General features: G+C 38.6%; 1 protein-coding gene and 1 pseudogene across 2 annotated transcripts in view; both read right to left on the bottom strand.

Annotated features, from left to right (window-relative positions):
* The window catches only part of Tmem45b (transmembrane protein 45B), a 36,036-nt gene that overhangs the window by 6,383 nt on the left and 9,993 nt on the right, over positions 1 to 19,660 (bottom strand). The gene's annotated exons all lie outside the window — the stretch shown is intronic.
* LOC101583191 lies at positions 682 to 1,149 on the bottom strand (annotated as a pseudogene).

Genomic DNA, 19,660 nt, shown 5'->3' with positions numbered 1-19,660 from the left:
GGGATTGAACCGCGGTCCCTGATGCCTTGCCAAGCTTGTTCCAAGTAGGTGCTTTAGACCACTGAGCCATCTCTCCAGCCCCGCATCTCAGTATTGTTTTAACTTGAATTTCTCTAGTACCCAGTGATGCTGAACATTTTGTTATATATTTATTGGCTGTTTGTACTTTTGAGATGTGTCTATTCATTTGGGTTGTATATTTTTTAACCGAGTCTAGTTTGGGGACGCTATAATTTTTTGAGATCTACATGTATTTTAGATATGAATCCTTTGTCTGAGGTATAGCTTGTAAATTGTTTTTCTATTTTGTAGATTGTCTCTTGACTCTGTTGCTTGTTTCCTTTGCTGTGTGGAAATTTTTAAATTTGATCATATTTATTGATTCTGTTTTTTTTTTTAACATTCCTAAAATGGTTATTTATTTATTTTTTGGTATTTAGTGCAGAGTCTACAGGGATTACAGGGTCTCACTACACAGATCGGACTTGCGATTCTCCTGTTTTCAGTTTCTCAAGCGCTGGGATTACAGGTGTGCTACCACACCTAGTCTCAGTCACCCTTTTAGCAAGCCCCAGGAGTGAGGCTGGCAAGGCAGCTCTGGGATCAGATCTCAACCTCTGCGTCTGCCTGAGCAGGCGCTTTAATCTGCTGAACTATCTGACCAGCCCCTTAAAATGATTTTTAATGTACATTTGATTCATCCACTTGGTTATTATCTGTGTCATCTAAATCAATGTCAAAATCTAAGTCATCATTTTCATTCCTCTTGCAGCTTCTTCTATGATTGGATCTTTGATTATTTTCACTACGTTCTGATTCATTATCACACAGAACAACTATGTCCTCTTTCTTTCCACATTTTGCACAAACTTCCAGTTCACAGGCACATAGTGTACACATTATGTGGTAAGATCCTTCACAGTCTTCTGTAACATTTAACACACTTTTTAGGCTTTGATAATGGTTTATTTTTGTTATATTTTATCTACCACTCAAGAACTTCTTTACAATGCTGACATACTCCATCATGAAGTTTTGCATTAATAGTTCTTGGTCTGAATACTTATCAAACATGTCATCTTTGAAGCTAAACATATTCTGGTGATTCTGAGGTCTAGACTGAGCAACATTGCCTTTCTGGGAGCTCATCACTGAAATCGCTGCCCCCTGGCATCAGGTGTGGCGAAGCAATCCCCCACTTGTTGATTCTTAATTTTTTAAAAATTTTTCATTGTATTTTAGGAAAGGGTCTACAGGGTGTTCAGGGTCTCACTACTAGACTGGACTCGCAGTGATTCTCCTGTTTATAGCCTCCCAAGAGCTGGGATTACAGGCATGTGCCACTATTCCCAGTCTCAACTGCCATCTCAGCGTGCCCCGGGGGCAGGGCTGGCACAGCAGGCCCAGGGATGGAACCCCTGGCCCCTGCACCTGCTTGCAGGTGCTTTAATTCACTGAACTTTGGCCGGCCCTCTTAATGTTATTTCTTGTGCAAATGGGGTTCTGTTCAGAAAGTCTTTGCTTATGCCTATGTTTTCAACTGTTTTACCTATTTTGCCTTCAAACAAATTGTCTCAGTTTTAACACTTAGATCTTTGTTCCACGTTGCTTTTAATTAACTACAAAGTGAGACATATGAGCAGATGAGGCTACATTCATATAGACAGCCAGTTTTTCGCAGCAGTATTTATTGAAGAGATTATCTTTCCTCCAATGTATGTATTAGGCCCATTCGCGAAAGGTCAGGTAGCTGAATGTGCCTGGAGTCGTATCTGCATCCTTTATTCTGTTCCACTGATGCATGAGTGTGTTTCGTGCCAGTACCATGCTGGGGTTTTTTTTTGGTCAAAAATCAATATAGCTTTGTAATATATAACTTGAAATATGAGATTGTGATGCCTCCTGCTTGGCTTTTGTTTTCCAGGACAGCTTTTGCTATTCTGGTTCTATTCTGGTTCCATATAACTTTTAGGATTGTTTTCTCTAGTTTTGTGAGGAATGTTATTGATACATTAAGTGGGATTACATTAAATTTACATACCAGTTTTGGTAAAATGGCCATGTTGACAATCCTCATTCTGGTTTTCCAGGAATAGGTGATATTCTCTGATGTCTTCTTTGATCTTCTTTTTCTGAGTAATGTAGTTTCTACTGTAGAGATCTGTTGTTTCTGTAGTTAGGTTAATTCCTAAGTAATTTTTCTTGAATGATTTTGTTTTCTTAATTTCTTCCTTGGTGGGTTTAGTATACAAGGATGCTATTGATATTTGTGCATTGATTTTGTACCCTGCTACCTTGCTTAATTTATTAGTTCTAGAAGTGTTATGGCTTGGGGCTAGCCCTCCCCGCAAAGCCTCATATGGTCATAAGTGGGGCTTTTCAGAGATAGCTGGATTTGATTGATTTGGCATAGCTCTAGGTAGGATTAAGGGTGCCCCACGCTGGGTATGAGTGCTATGCACCCTACTGGTGGGTAACCTGGATAAGGATAAGCGGTAGAAAGAGGGTCCCTTTGTTGCTCACTGCTGCTTGTTTTCTGCTGCTGCCTGCTCTGTGATGCCCCTCTGCCATGCCACCCTGCCTTGGAGCCAGCCAATTATGGACCGAAACCTCTACAAACTGAGCCAAATGGACCATTCCTCCTTTAACTTTGGGTGTTGAGTATTTTGTCCCAGCAATGAGAACTCTTTTGGTAAAGATAAGTCTTTCTGTGGAATTTTTTTTTTTTTTTTTTTTATGTGAAGGATCAAGTCTTCTGCAAATAAGAATCGTTTCCTATATATTTGTCTCAGTTGCTCTTCTCTCATTGGTGGGACAGATACCTGACACCCAAAATGAAGGAAGCAAAGGCTTATTTAGCTCACAGTTACTGGAGGTTTCAGTCCATACTCAGCTGACTCCGAGGCAGAGTGGCACACGGCAGAGAACAACCTTTCGTGGCAGTGGCAAAGAGCATAGAGAGCAAAAGGGAGGAATAATAGCAACAATAGCTCCAGAGAGCAAGTCTGCCTCCCTTAAGTTGCATTCAGGTGATCTACCCCAGGCTGTGTAGCACTCACACCCATAATCCCAGCAGCACTCACACCTATAATCCCAATGGATCATGAGTTAATCACAAACTCTAGAAGTCCACTCCATGATTGCATGAGGCTTTAGGGGACAACTAGACACAAACCGTAACAATATTCTTTTTATTTCTTTCTCTTGCTGGTTGCTCGGCCTGATGTTTAGAGTACTATATTGAACAGGAGTGGCGATAGTGGTCATCCTTGCTCCTGATTTTAGAGAAAAAGCTTTTGGTTTTCTTTATTAATATCTTTGCAAGTTTGTCATAAATGGCTTTAATCAGATTGAGCTGAGGTCCTTCTGTACCTATTTTTTTCAGTTGTTATTAAGAATGGATGTTGTATTTTAGCAAAAATTTTTCTGCATCTGTTGAGACAGTCATGTGAATTTTGTCCTGGGTTCTGTTTGTCTGATGTAACACATTTATTGGTTTGCACATTTAAAGGCATCTTTGCAGTTTTTGTTTTTTTGAACCAGAGTGTTGGTGTGCAGTCTAGGCAGACCTTGAACTCACTGTGTAGCTCAGGCTGGCCTCAAGCTCGTGGCCGCCATGCTGTGCCAGCTCCCGCGCTGGGCATCCTTGCTTCTGGATGTCGCTTTGTCCTGATGCAGGGTCTTACCGACGACTTGTTGCATTGTCTTTACCAGTATTTTGTTGATATTTGTGTCTGTGTTCATTAAAGAGATTGTCCCGTATTCACCTTTTGGTTGGATCCTTATCTGTTTTTTGGAATCAGGATACTGCTAGCTTCCAGGACTGACTAGTAATATTCATTTGTTTTTAATTTCATTAAAAGGTTTAAAGAGTATTGGTGTTAGATTTTCCCCTGAAGTTCTTACAGAATTCAGCAGTGTATCCTTTAGTACCTGAACTTTTCTTAATTGGTTGGATTTTTGTTACTGCTTAAATTTCATTAGCTGGTTTTGGATTATTTAGGGTTTTTAAATCTTCTTGGAGGCTGGGGATATGGCTCAGTAGAATAAGCTCTTCCCTGGCAAGCACAAGGGTCTGAGTTCAATCCCCGGTTCCACCAAAAAAATAAATAAATAAAAAATAAAATAAAATCTTCTTGGGTTAAGTTTTAGTAATTCATATGTATTTAGGGAACTATTCTGAATAGTCCAATTTATTGGCACATCGGTTTTGGAAGCAGGTGCTAGTAATTTTGTGGATTTGGGCAGTGCCTATTATGATTTCACCTTTTTTCATTTTAATTGCATTTATGTGGGTCTCTCCCCTCTTCTTTTTTAGTAAGATGGCTAAGGATTTGTGTATTTTATTCTTTCAAAGAACAAACTTTTTAATTCTTTTTTTTTTTTTTTTTTTTGGCAGTACTGGGGATTGAACTCAGGACCTTGCACTTGCCAGGCAAGCACTTATTCTACTGAGCTATCTCCTTGGCCCCCAAATCCCCAATACTTATTAATTATACTTATTAATAGTACCAGGGATCGAACTCAGGACCTTGCACTTTCCAGGCCTCTTTAATTCTTGACTCATTGTATCCTTTTAAATCTCAATTTCATTAATTCTGCTCCTATCTTTATAGTATTCTTCCTTGTACCAGCATTGGAATTGGATTGTTCTTGTGTTTTTAGGGCCTTCAGGTACATCATTAAGTTATTTATTTTGGCCTGGTCCTTTTTTCTGATGGGGCCATTCAAAAACACCAATTTCCCTGGTAGGCTGCTTTCATTGTATCCTGTAAGTTCTGCTATGTCTTACTGGAATTACCATTTGATTCTAGGAACTATGTTCACTGATTTCTTCTATGACGTAGTGATCTATTTAGGAGAGTGTATTGTCTGTTTGTTTGTTTGTTTGTTTATTTATTTATTGTGGTACCAGGGATTGAACTCAGGACTTTGTGCTTGTCAGGCGGGTGCTCCGTATATTTTTTAAAAGGAAAAACCCCTAAGCTTTCAAAACAAGATAATAGGGTAACAACTGTTTATGCATTGCATATTGTTTTCTTTAAATTAGTTTCTCAGAGAACAAGATATCGGCATTTAATTGTCTAAACAATATTACAACATTAGCACAAACCTTTCTTTTCAGTGAACTAATAGAAATTAGTATTATAGCTAGCTTAAAAAGATATATATTATCTAATTAAGATCTATTTATATATATCTATTTAAGATCAAACCCCCAGCACCTGCGCTGAACTATTTGGCCAGTCCCTTCAGCTATTATTTCTATAAATTTTTTTTAATGATATTTGTGCTGTCTTCGAGTTTTTACTAATTCTTATTAATCTTAGATTAGTCTTTGGCTTCTCTATCAGCTATTTTTTCCCCCATAATTTTATTCATAAATAAATAGCAATGAGATGTTGCAAATCAAATCAGTAGGACAGTTTCATTAGTTAACACACTGCATACATTCTTCCTAGTGATTAATTGCTGTACAAGATGCGGACTTGATATCCTATTTACAAACACCATTAGAACAAATCATTCTATTTATTAAGAGAATGTAACTATATATCTATCCTAAACACTTCGAATACACAGATACAATCATCTGTATCCCCTTTTTTTTGTTAAGTTCCGTTATTTGAATATTATAGGTGTGTAAACTCAGCAAAATATTCTAAAAGAGTCCAGTAGCCCATAATAGTATTGGGTCTTCCGCTTGACTGGCTATGTCAGAAAATGTTGACCTGAGTCCCCCACAGCTCAACATAACAGCATGGCTTTACTTCTTATATTTCATTTTTATACTTTTCTGCTGGATGGCCAAGACCAAGGTAAAGCAGGACCTATGCAACAAGAGTTGTAGCTTTTGGGTCTGATAAGGTCAGGGAAATCCCCTCAGGATTTATCCTGAGATCCTGCACCTCAGATTGTAGAACTTTTGTCAGTGTCAGCCATGTGGATGAGTCACAGCCATTGCTTGGCTAATGTGCTCTCTGGGAAAGCCTGAGAGAATGTTTTCTCTCCATGTGATTCTCCTTAGGCACACTCTGCATCATCGATCACTTTCCTCTTTGGGCCCATAATCTCCTTGATCAGAAAATTTGGGACAATGCCGAGTTACATGAGGTTACAGTACAAGTTCTCTTATGTCCTGAGTCTTAATTGACCTTGGAAGGCTAGGGCCAAAATGTTGGCTTTCCTTACAGCCCTCCTTTTTCTCTAATTTTGATCTGCAAATTTAGGTTGTTAACCATTCGGAAGACAAGCTTATTGTTATTACCATACAACTTAGGCTATTAAGCTTAACCTCACTATTTGTCTGCATATCAAACATCTTAGGCATAATATGGAACAGGTACTGTATTGATATGTTGAACTTTAAGTCCCTACAGAATATGATAAAAAACATTTAAAAATTAGAATATATTTTAAAAATAAGCATAAAGAATTATATACTTCTTATGTTTATACATAAGTCCAAAAATCTCACCATATACAACCTTGAAGCAGGACAGTCCCACAATATTCCTTGTCCTGTCTCTTGCTTTCATTCACCACCCCCTTCTTCTTGAACATCCACCTACCCGAGAGACATCATAGCAGCAACTGGCATGTCATGACAAGCAGCCCATATTCAGAAGACCAGAATGACAGGCACTCCAAGCATGAAACTACTATTACAAATTACCATCTGCAGTGCAGTAGCTTAGTTCGCAGGTATCAGTATATATAGTTAGTCAGGGTGAGAGTCTTTCCAATTAACTGCTAGATTAAAAAGTCTTCTGAAGATTCTCAGGAACATTGCCTTGCCCGTCTTCTACATATAACTGTATGGTCTGACTTATTCATGTTTCCTAGCTCATCTCCTTTCCCTCTCTTGATTAGTTAGTCCTTGAGATCCTGCTTTCCTTTTACTTGTATTATACCTTTCTATTTGTATTTCTTCTTTTGAGTTCTTATACTGGGGAGACTATACAATATTTACACATGAGTGTCTGATTTATTTCACTTATGAGTATATGTTCAAGTGGCATCCACTTCAGTATAAAGGCTTTGAGTTTATCATTCTTAATAGTTGAATAATACTCCATTGTGTAAAAATACCAGATCTTTTTCAACCATTCCTCAAGTGATGGGCATCTGGGTTGTTTCCAATATTTGGCTATCACAAATTGTGCTGCTATAAACATAGGCACACATGTATCACTATGATATGATGTTTTCAGATCCTCAGGGAAAATTCCCAGTAGAGGAATAGCTGGTTTAAATGGGGTTTCCAGTCCAACTTTTTTAAGGAGTCTCCATACTGATTTCCATAACGGTTGCACCAGTCTACACTCCCACCAGCAGTGGAGAAGGGTTCCTTTTTCCCCACAGCCTCTCCAATGTTTGTTGTTGGCTGATTTCTTTATGATAGCCATTCTTTCTGGGGTGAGGTAATATCTCAACGTTGTTTTAATTTGCATTTTGCGGATAACTAGGGATGTGGAGCATTTTTTCATATATTCGCTTCTTTAATTTCTTCCTCTGAGAAGTGTGTGTTCATCTCGGATGTCTAGGCAACACTTTTAAAAGGAAATGTCACAAACCATCAAGAAAGACCTTTAACCTGCTCTGAACTGTGATTAAAATCTGATGGCTTAAAAAGAGGATGTGTTAGTGTACAGTGCTATAAAAATAAAGGAGGAATCTTGCTCAGCTAGGTTTATGGGGTAAATCAGAAAGATTAGAGACAAATGCCAGGACAGCTTCCTTGAAAAACAAGCTTTGCCTGTAGTGTGGGTGCAATTCCAGGAAGGGCAAAGGGTAGAAGTTTACTGCAGCCAGTAATTCATGTGGTCGAGTTGGACCAGATAATATTGCCTGTTTTCTTTACCTGCTATGCTCACCTCTTTACTAAGAAGGATTAGGCATCATTATTTTCCATAGACCTGGAAATGCTTTAAACCTTGAAACTGTGTTGCATTGGGACTGACCAGAAGAGTACACTTAAAAGTCAAATCAAGCAGGCATCAGGGTCCTGTGTGCCCAAAAATCTCTGACAGAGGATATAAACCCACACATGGCAAAGGTGAACTCGAAAAGTCCTTAAGCATTACATTAGTACAGGAACATTCTGTTTCCTAGATTCTTCTATCCTTTCCTTCAGGGGATAGAGTAAGTCTTATAATAGAAAGAGCATGAAGTATCGGACTTCAGCTCAATCATAATTTTGCCACTTAGGCTGGCAAATCCTTGGGCAGATGCCCTAAACTCTCTGCATCCTGGCATTCCTTTCCTGAAACAGGACATTAATAGCTATCTTCAGGACCTCTAGGAAGGAATAACTGGAAAGGCAGAATAGCTGACTCGACTTTGTATCTTATAGATAGGAGTTTCCTCTTAATAGTCTTATTCATAGTCCCAGTATGAATGGAGGTGAGATCTGGACTTTGCAGATCTCTTGTTGAAGTATACTTCTTAAGCAAAAACTAGTCTTTTGCCTTGTGTAGATGACCTCAGGAGGGGACAGAATTACTGTTTAAAATCATCTAACCCTGAAGAGGCAGGATTTTTAATGGGAAAGAGATACATCTGGTCATTGGTAAATTAGGTTATGCTGTGGTTATAGCTTTTTATTTTGCTGTAGAACTTTTTTCTTTTTGACTGACATGGTGGTTCACACCTATACTCCCAGCACTCAAGGGCCTGAGGTAGCAGGGTGGGTGTGAGTTCACGGCCAGCCTGTGCTAGACAGTGAGTTTAAGGGGAATCTGAATTACATAGCAAGACCCTGTGTCAAAAAATGAAAAAAAAAAAAAAAAAAAAGCGAGTGAAACAAGAAGATCCCATGGTTCTTATACATTCCGCGTCTGTCTGTTCTAGCAGGTACTCTCAGATGGCTTCATTTGGATTGTACTTTGGAACATAGCCAGCTCTGCCTGACTGACTCAGATTGTTGTTTCAGCATAGTACCTCTTCCATTCTGTTAGTAAAAGAATGCAGGCGGAAGAACTAAAGAAAAAAATTAGATACCCCCAAAGACCCAAGCCAAAAGGGCAAATGAAATGAGTAGACCTTCACAGAAGAAACACAAACAGCCAATAAATGCATGAAGAGAGCTCAACATGGTTGGCCATTAGAGAAAAGCAAATTGAAGCAACACTGAGATTCCATCTTACCCCTCCCCCATGGCTATCATCAAGAAATAAAATACAGTAATAAACATTGGTGAAGCTGTGGGAGGGAGTGTGGGTGGGAGGAACTGTTGGCGGCAATGTGAACTAGTGAAAGCACTATGAAAGTCAGTATGGAGTTTCCTCAAAAATATACAACTAGAAATTCTACTTGGCCAGCCTGTCTTGTAAATAGTTATTCCATAAGAATCAACTGTCCGTGTGTTCAAAAAGTTTTCATTACCCTGAAAGCTTGTAGACATTTGTGCTTTTCAGCCACAGGAAAGATAAGCCCCACGGAAGCATGTCACCAAGTGAAGTTTAGGGCAGAGTCATGACTAAAAGGATGATTTTGAACACTGAGCTACCACTTGCTCGTCTGCCATAGTTTGGGCCTGAAGGGCCGCCCAGCAGCCCGTGTGTTGGAGAACTGGTCCCTGGCTTGGTGCTGTGAGGAGGCCGCGGAACTCTAGAGAGGCAGGGCCTGCTGAGAGGTGCCCAGGGGCTGGGAGCATGTCCTAAGGCCACTGGGGCTGCAGCACCTGCTTCTGCTCTTTGCTGCGTTCTAGCTGTGAGGTGAGTGACTTGCATCGTCAGACCCAGCCATGATGTGGTGCCCCAAAACCTCTTTCTCTTGACAAGTTGATTACCTCAGTAAACTGATGAACACACTACCTACAACAAGAACTTCCACTGTTGAGAAAATTACATAAATCTAAGTTATTAATGGCCTTCTCAACAGGAAAAGAAGGGTCTTTCTAATGAGAACCTGATGGTGCTATTGAAACTGCGACAGGCATTTAATGGTGAGTCAGCAAGAGGCTTGCTTTGCCTGATTACGAGGAAGCTGACTGACCTCCCAGGCAGCTACAGGCTAGGCACGTCATTCTTTTCTAAAAAATAAAAACTAATGCTGAGGATTAAATGGAGGACAGCTCATCATTTTAAACCATACATATTTTAGTAAAAATGCCTACATGAAAGATAGAACCCAAAACCATAGAAAGTCACTGAAAATAAACATACACAGTGTTGGTAGCTGAAGAAATCTGTTAAGATATTTAAAAAGTTACAGTTTAAATTCTCAGAGAAATAAAAGGCAACTTGATACACTGAACAGGATGAAATAAGAACAGGACGGAATAAAGAAGAATATTTAAAATTTAGAACTTCCCTTACCAATAAAGGCTCTTGGGCATTAAATACATGATAACATAAGTACACATTTTATTGAAAGGTGAAAGTTTTTTTTTTGTGGTACCAGGAATTGAACTCAAGACCTTGTGCTTGCCAGGCAAGTACTTATTCTACTGAGCTATCTCCCTGGCCCCAAAAGTTTTGTTGCAACTAAAAACAAGTGATATTTTTAAACATAAAGGATATAATTAAAGGATGAACTCAAAAGATCTGACATCTAAATATAAGTTTTGCAAAGAGAAACGGGCTGCAGAAGGAGCTCAGTGGCATGAGCGCCTGCATCGCAAATGCAAGGTCCTGAGTACGATCCTCGGTAACAACAACAACAAAAGAGATGAATAGAAATTGTGTAATAGAATAAAACTACCCAGAGCTGAAGAGTATAATTGTGTGTGTGTGTGTGTGTGTGTGTGTGTGTGTGTGTGTGGCTGGCTTACCCTGGAGGCGGGGCTGGCATGGCATGTGGTGCTGGTCCCTGCAGTCTAACTATGGTCCCTTGCAGCACTTGCCTAAGCTTGCCTAAGCAGGCGCTGTACACCGCTGAGCTATCTGGCCGGCCTAAGGATATGATTTTTAGATTGAAAATGTCTAAAAAGTATCTAGGAAAATGACAAAGACCAAACACCAAGTAGCATATTCAAATATCAGAATATTAATGGAACAGTTAATTCTTAATTTGTTTTGTCTCCTTTTTTAAATTCTTTGTCCTTTTCCTCTTCTTAATTTCTTATATATTTCTTTCTTCTTCCAATTTTGCATGCATATATCTGGTAATATGAACAACTAATTTGAAGACAACACTATGCATTACAACAAATACTGTGAAATTCATGTTTAGTGAAATTGTGTAGCATTTGTAATTTTTCTGTTTTAATACTATTTTGTACTCCTTTAAAATTTTTAAAAGAGCATTAAAAATAAAGAGGAATAAATTGTACAAACTTTGAGAGATTAAAGAGTACAAAGAATCTAGAACTAGAATGGCACCAGCTTCCTAGTAGCACTGTAAGGAAGAAGAAAATGGGAGTTTTCAAAATTCAGAGAGGAAAACAATTTCTGAATAATATCCCAAATCATTAACCCAGTGAAGGAAGAAAAGTGGACATCTTAGGTGTGTCAAATGTGTAAGGTCTCAAATAGCAACTAGGTCTTGTGGGTCCTGAGTTTTATATAATTTTGAGAACTCTTTATGAAAAATCTTAACAGTATAAATACAAAGTTGGGTATGAAAGTGAAAATGTATTTAGAGACTGAGAAAAAAAAATCACAACAAACTGGGGCCATAGATGTTCAGAGCTCTTTCTTTTAAAATCTCTTTAGAAATTTTACCCAATTGCTTTTAATGCCAACTTGGCTTTTCCACTCCACTGGAGAACTGGAAGATCCTTCAGTGTGTAACAGGTCCACATGAATTTCCTTGGCTCCAGGTTGAGTCTGCCTCTGACACCTTGCACCCTTTTGCAGGAAGCTGTGCTCCAGCAGAGCCAGGGAATGTGAAGGCAAGGATTCCAGAAAGGGCCCCCAGCCCAATTCCTGGGGGTGCAGCAAGGGTGCTCAAGGGGGCCCAAGAAGAGTATCTAGTTCCAGAATATGGGTGACTGAACGGGAATATTTCCAAGAAAAAAAAATCAAACCAGACTGATTAACTCCCCCTCCCCCCCCCCGCCCAGGGTCTTGCTATGCAGTTCAGGCAGGCCTTGAGCTTACTTTGTACAGCCCAGGCTGGTCTTGAATTTGCAACAGTCCTCCTGCCTCAGCCTCCTAAGTGCTGGGATTACAGGTGTGTGCCACCACACCCATGACATTTAACTTTATTGAAAGATGTTTTGCACTTCTTTCAAGGTTTTTTTTTTTGGTGGAACTGGGGATTGAACTCAGACCCTTACACTTGCCAGGGAAGCACTTATTCTACTGAGCTATCTCCCCAACCTCTGCATTTCTTTCAAAGTTGAAGCAAGAGTTAATGATGAATACTCAAAACACTAAACAACTGAAGAAAATGTAGCAATCATGAATTCCAGGAGAAACAAAAAAGTTGGTAAAGAAAGGAAGGATAAAAATTAAGGTATGTCACTTTTACCTGATTGTGTATTGTATTTGTATGCAAGCACCAACCAGTGATGTGTTGCAACACTAACATAATTATATTGTGAGTTTACAGAGGAAGCAAGAAGCTTCAGGAAAGATGGTGGAGTGATAAGCAGCAATAAATCAACCTCTCCAAGATTCAAAATCCAGACACTGGAAAAATAACATCTTGGGGAAGAAAGGAAGGAGGGAAGTGAATCCCTGGGACCCAGGAGGGATCTAAAGGGAAAATTGGAACCCAGAATCAAAGTGAAGAGACAGATCTCAATTGAGAAAAAAAGAGGGCAAAGTGCATTTTCTCCCCTGCTCCTGGCTTGTGGTATGAGAGAGGAAGATCAGTCCACAGAGGCACAGTGAGGGTGGTGACTTCAGAGGCTTCCAGGGAGTAGGGCAGGCCAAATAGCTAGCTCAGTGGATTAAAGTACTTGGACCCTGAACACCCTAAAATACAAACAAAACAAAACAAAAACCTCAGAGGCTTCCAGGGAGAAATGCACCAGGGAAACAGCGGTGGATGCTGTGGGCTACAACAGTCGGTAAGTGATGCCAGACCAAGTGATCGCTGTGTCCTCTGGAGAGGGTGCTTGGCCAGAGGTCATTTTAAGGATGGGCCAGCTGCACCTGGGATGCCGAGCAGCCATGGGTTGGTGTCATCCCAGGGCTCCTGGTGTTGAAATCCCAGTGACTGGATGAGGAACCACCATGGGAGAGGTCCGGGACCTGGAAGTCAGACCCAGGCTGGCTGAGTCATTCAGAGTGTTGTCAACTAAATGACTCAGACCCTAACCTCACAGCTGAGGCCAGGATCAACCTGAATATCTGTGGATTTGAAAGCACCCTGCCCCGTCATACTGCAGCTTGCTGGGATTATCCAGCACGGATCTGGGCTCTGCCTGATTTGTCTACAACCTCCAGCAGGACTACAGCCTGAATTGGACAGTACTATAAAACTGTAGACCCAGAAGGCAGCCATGGTTTTCAAATCATAAAGAACTCTGTCTCTTCTGTCTCTGTCTCTGTCTGTCTGTCTCTCTATCTTCCTCTCTGTTCTTCTTTCTTTTATTTTATGGAATAAAGGTAAAACATACTTTCAGAACAAAACAATAAGGCAATAACAATAGTTGATATGTTACATTGCATATTGTTATCTTTAGTTATTCAGAGTACAAGATATGTACATTAAATTTTTTTTCAATATTAGCACAAATCTTTTTAATGAACTAAGAAAAACTAAGAGTATAACTGACTTGCACTTTTCTTCTTTCCCTACTATCGTTTCCTTACTCTCTACCCTAGTTCCCCTTTCCCCTTGAACAGTTTCTTCCTAGCTTTCAGTATCTATTATACATTTTATTTTTATTTAAAAAAATATTTCAAAGAAAAAAAAAACAGAACAAAAAACAAACTTACAAAACAATATGATAGGAGGGTAGGAAGGTAACAATGGTTAATATATTGTGTATTGTTATCTTTAAATCAGTTACTCAGAGTATGAGGTACCATCATGAAATTGTCCAAACAATATTAGCACAAACCTAGTTTTTCAATGACCTGAGAGAAATTAATAGTATAACTATTTTAACTATCATATATATATATATATATATATATATATATATATATATATTTTTTTTTTTCCATTTGCTTTCCCCTTCTTTCTTTCCACTCTAAAGCAGTTCCTTCTGATTTTTCTTCCTGTTTTACAATATCTATTGTATATTTTGGATCACATTTACTCTTTCAGCTTCTTACATTAGGGAGACAATATGATGTATACACATTTGTGTCTGCTTTATTTCACTTCTGAGTATGGTCTCTATCCATTTATCTATAAAAGTCTCCAGTATACCCTTCTTTATGGCTGAGTACTCCATTGTATAAAGGGATCACATCATTTTTATCCATTCTTCAGTTGATGGGCATTTGGGTTTTTCCAAGATTTAGCTATTACAAATTGTGCTGCTATAAACACGGGTGTACATATATTACTGTGGTATGGGGCTTTTAATTCTAGGCAGATACCCAGGAGAATAGCTGGGTTGAATGAGACTTCTGATCCTAGCTGTGTGAGGAATCTCCATACTGATTTCCACAGAGGTTGCACCAGTCTGCATTCCCACCAACAACAGAGAAGGGTTCCTTTTTCTTCAAAGTCCCTCCAGCATTTGTTATTGGTTGTTATTAGCAATGACATTGATTTTTGAGTGATTTCTTTTTTCTTTTTCTTTTTTTGTATTTAGTATGGGGTCTACAGGGTCTCACTACACAGCTTGCATCGTAGTGATACTCCTGTTTCCCGCCTCCCAAGTGTGGGGATTATAGGTACGTGCCACTATGCCCAGTCTCAATTGCCATCTCAGCATACCTTGGGATCAAACATCACAGCATGCCAGGGATCAAACTCTGGTCGTTGTGTTTGCCTAAGCAGGCTTTTTAATCCACTGAGCTATCTGGCTGGCCCTGGTTTCTTTATTATAGCTATTCTTTCAGGCATGAAACAGAATCTCAGAGTTGTTTTAATTTGCATTTCTTGAAAGATCAATGATGCTGAACAGTTTTTCATATATTTATTTGCTATTTGTATTTCATCTGAAAAGTATGTATTCATCTCAGATGCCCATTTTTTGATTGGGTCCTTGAATTTTTGGGGTCTGATTTTTTTCAATTCTTTATATGTTCTAGATATAGGTTCTTTGTCTGAAGGAAAACTGGCTAAAATTAAAATCAAAGAGACTGTTTTTCTTCCAAAATATGTTTGGCCCCTTTGCCAAAGACAATGTGCCTGAGTATGTCTGTGGTTGTGTCTGTATCTTCTCATCTATTCCACTGGTGCTCTGTTATTTTTGCCAGTATGGTGGTGATTTTGTCACAGTAGTTTTGCAGTATAATTTCAAGTCAGGAGTTGCGATGCCCTCTGCTTTGCCTTTTTTTTTTTTTTTAAAGAAAAATGTAAGTACGTTTTTATTACACAAAGTAAGTAATTTATGTACATATATAAATGTAGAATTAAATTTCACTCGCGCTTTTGGTGAATTCAGCTAAAATTATCTTTCTTTTTTTTTTTCTTTTCTCCTTTTCTTTTTCTTTTTTCCCCCATAATTTTATTGAGAAACAAATAGCAATGAGAGAGTTTCAAATCAAATTGGTAGGATAGTTCCAATAATTAACACATTGCATACTCTCTTCCTAGAGGTTATTTGCTGTACAAGATGCAGACATGATATCCTATTTACAAACACCATTAGAACAAATCCCGCTATTTATTAAGAGAATGTAACTATATATCTATGCTAACCACTTTGAATACACAGATACAAAATGGACATTCATCTGTATCACCTTTTTTGTTTAGTTCCTTCCTTTGAACATTATAGGTGTGTTAACTCAGCAAAATATTCTAAAAAAGTCCAGTAGTCCATAATAGTACTTTGCCTTTATTGCCCAGAATTGCTTTTGCTGTTCTAGGTCTCTTCTATTTCCAAATGAATTTTAGGAATGTTTTCTCTAGTACTGTGAGGTATGGTAATGGTATTTTGATCTGGATTGCACTAAATCTGTGTAACAGTTTGGGAGTGTAGCCATTTTCACTATGTTGGTTTTTCCTATCCATGAGGAGGGAATCTCTTACCTTTTTTAAATATTCTTTTTGGTCTACTTTTTAAAATATTGCAATTTTCAATGTATAGACCTTTTACTTCCCTTGTTAGATAGATTCTTAGGTATTTCATTTCTTAGGGTGCTATTGTGAAGGGTGTTGTTTTCCTAATTTCTGTCTCAGTGAATTTGTTGTTTGTGTATCGGAATGATACTGATTTTTGACTGTTGCCTTTGTATCCAGCTCTACTACTGTGTTTGGTTATTAAATCTAGAAATGTTTTGGTGGAGTTTTTGGGGTCTTCTGTATAGCGTATCATGTCATTTGCAAAAACCAATAATTTGACTTCTTTCTTTCCTATCTTTATTCCTTTTATTTATTTCTCTTGTCTAATTGGTCTGGCTAATGTTTCCAGAATTATATTAAATGTGAGTAGTGATAGTGGACATTCTTGTGTTGTTCCTGATTTTAGAGTGAATGCTTTCAGTTTTTGACCATTTAGTATGATGTTAATTAGTTGTTGGTTTGTCATCAATTGCTTTCATCAGACTCAGATAAAGACCATCTATTCTAAATTTCTGTAGGACATTTATTTATACATACATACATACATACATACATACTTTCATTCATACATACATTCATATGTACATACATACATACATATAGGGGATTGAATTCAGGACCTTGCACTTGCCAGGCAGGTACTAATGCTGCTGAGCTATTTCTCAACCCATTTCTGTGGGGCTTTTAATCATGAATCATTACTGGACTTTGTCAAAAGCTTTTTCTGTATCTTTTGAGATGAGCATGTGGCTTTTGTCTTTTTATGTATTGATTACATTTATTGAACTGCATGTGTTGAACCATCCCTGCATCACCGGCATGAATCCTACTTGATCATAGTGTATAATTTTCTTGATGATTTGCTGCATTCTGTTTGCCAGAATCTTATGTAGGATTTTTTTAAAATCTATGTTCATTAAGGAGATGACCTGTAATTCTCTTTTTCAGTTGGGTCTTTTCTCTTGTATTGGTATCAGGTAATACTTGCTTCCAGGAATGATTTTGAAGCATTGCTTCTCTTTCAATTTCATTAAAGAGTGTGAGCATTAGTGGCATTAAATGTTCTTTAAATTTCTTGTAGAATTCATCAGTGAATCCTTTAGGGCCTGGGCTTTTCTTGGTTGGTAGGTTTTTAATGAGATTTTCACTATCATTGACTGATATTGGGTTATATTCTTGATTCAGTTTTGGTAATTCATATGTGTATAGGAATCTGTCCATTTCTTCCGTGTTTTCCATTTTGTTAGAGTACAAGTTCATGAAGTAGACACTGTTCACAGGTCTGTGGTAATGTCCAAGTCAGTTCCCAGGAGTGTGCTGTGTACTTCAGTCAAGGTTTCTGTAGGATTTGTGCTGGGTGCAGAGCTGATCTTTGCTTCTGGATGTGAGGGCTGGGACTGGTCTTTTGCTGGAGTTCTCCAGAGCCCTTTCGTGTAGGATGTTGGCCCCACCCACTTCTATTCCTGTGTCTGTGTGCTGAAGCACCAGGCTGGTTCACCTAAATTACCAACTGCTGACTCCTCACTGCTGCTTCAGATGCTGGTTTCACCTGCGGTTGCATGTGTGCCTCAGCCAGGGCCTGGTCTCGATCTTGCTGGTCCCATCCACTGTCAGTGTGTGCATCCACACCTTGTCCTGGCCTTGTTTCTTTGGTCCCTTGGTTCACCTGCTGGTTGGATTTCTCACTGTTTTGGACTTTTCCAGGATGCTTGATTCTCCTTGTGGTGTGCACCAAGTGCTGGGTGGCTGGCTTGATTGGTTCCCTGCGTGCACCATGTCTCTTTTTCCTCTTCTCTCTCCCCCTCCCTTCCCCCCTCCCCCTCCCATCCCCCTCCCCCTTCCATCCCCCTCCTCCTTTCTCCTCCCCCTTCCTCTCCCTCCTCTTCACCATTCCTTCCCCTCCCCTTTCCTCCCCTTCCCTTTCCTTCCCCCGCTCCTTTTTTCTATTTTGGTTCTTTTTTCATGAATGTGAACATTATTTTTAGTTTAGTTTTGTTATTTTTTCTTTTTCTTTTTTTCTTTCTCTCTTTACCTCTTTCTTGAGGCTTTGGTAGTTGTCCTTTGTCCTTGTTTCTAATCTATCTCTCTTATTTTATTTCTCATAATGTGTGTTTTTTTTTGTTTTTTGCGGAACCGGGGATTGAACTCAGATCCTTGTGTTTGCCAGTCAAGCGCTTATCCTACTGAGCCATCTCCCTGGCCCCACAGGGATCTTATTTTATTTCTCTATTTTTTCTCTTATCCCTTTAAAATTTTATCCCCTTAGGGTCTACTGAGCAGACACTTAGTGTACATAATTTTCTGATTTGTTTTAGACTTTCTTATATAACTATACATTTTGTACTTATGGTTAAAAGTGGTGAATTATTAGTTACTACAGGTTGTCATTTTCTAGTCTATGCTTGATGATATTGTTTTTATTGATTGTACTACTTAGCCAAGGTAAAATAGTTGTGATTTTCCTCATATGTGGATACCTACATTATCTGGAGGTCTTAAATAATACTATAGTGCAGTTCTAAAGAACTGGGCATTAGGACAAACAGGCATAAATCTTTCATGCTTAATAAATTGAAGAAGCAGTATCTTTGGACAGACTCAGATGCTAAAAGCCAGCTATACCTAGAAGACATGTTTGAAAAGTAGTCATTTTCTAAGGAGGTCTCAACACTAGTACTAAGGCTATATCTACTATAAGTAATTTGTAAGCCTCAATACAGAAAACAAATTAACAAGAAACAAACACCAAACCCAACAAAAATAAAATAAAGAACATGGAAGCAAGTGCAACCCCAGGCCTCCAGTTTGCCCAAGGTAAATCAAGGCTATTGAGTGGAATATATGAAAAACTGCTCAGCTGAATTTTATGAAATGGTGATAGTGGAAGTAAAAAAACAGATTAATGTTTCTTGACAAAAATAAAAGAGATAATGACCATTATGACCAATTAAAGAGATGATGATGATAGTGAAAGACATGATTAGTAACCAGCAGTCAAGCTCTGGAACTTTCTGAAATGATAGCAGCAGAAGTGAAAAATGAAAAATGCTGTAGAAAAAAAATCTCTCAGATACAAAAAGAAATGATAATCAAAATGAAAAATATTAGATTAGACACAGATAAAAAAATAGAAGACTTTACGAAAATGATGGGAACCATAAGTGCCCACCATAAGAAAGAAATGGAATCCATGAAACAGATCCAAATAACCCTGAAGAAATTAAAACCTCCATTGAAGGTGTACACAACAGATTAAATGAAGGTAAGGAAAGAATATTAGAATGTCTAGAAGACAAGATTGCAAGTAATGACCATCAAAACAAAGATATCTTAAAGATAGCAAGAGATCATGAAAAGTCAATTCAAAGTTGCAAGTTGAAGCAAAGAAGAACAACTTAAGATTGATTGGGGTCAACGAGAATGCTGGAGACAGCATAAGTGCCATAAAAAATCCTCTTCATAGAAATAGTGGCAGAAAACTTTCTAAAACTTTCACAGAGAGCACATTGGCCAAGCATTGGCCGTGACTCATCCACATGGCTGACACTGACAAAGGTTCTACAATCTGAGG

This window comes from Octodon degus, unplaced genomic scaffold (assembly GCF_000260255.1).
Source record: "Octodon degus isolate 3935 unplaced genomic scaffold, OctDeg1.0 scaffold00136, whole genome shotgun sequence".
NCBI lineage: Eukaryota > Metazoa > Chordata > Mammalia > Rodentia > Octodontidae > Octodon > Octodon degus.
Note: the sequence above shows the minus strand (reverse complement) of the source record. Positions and strands in the feature narration are given on the sequence as shown.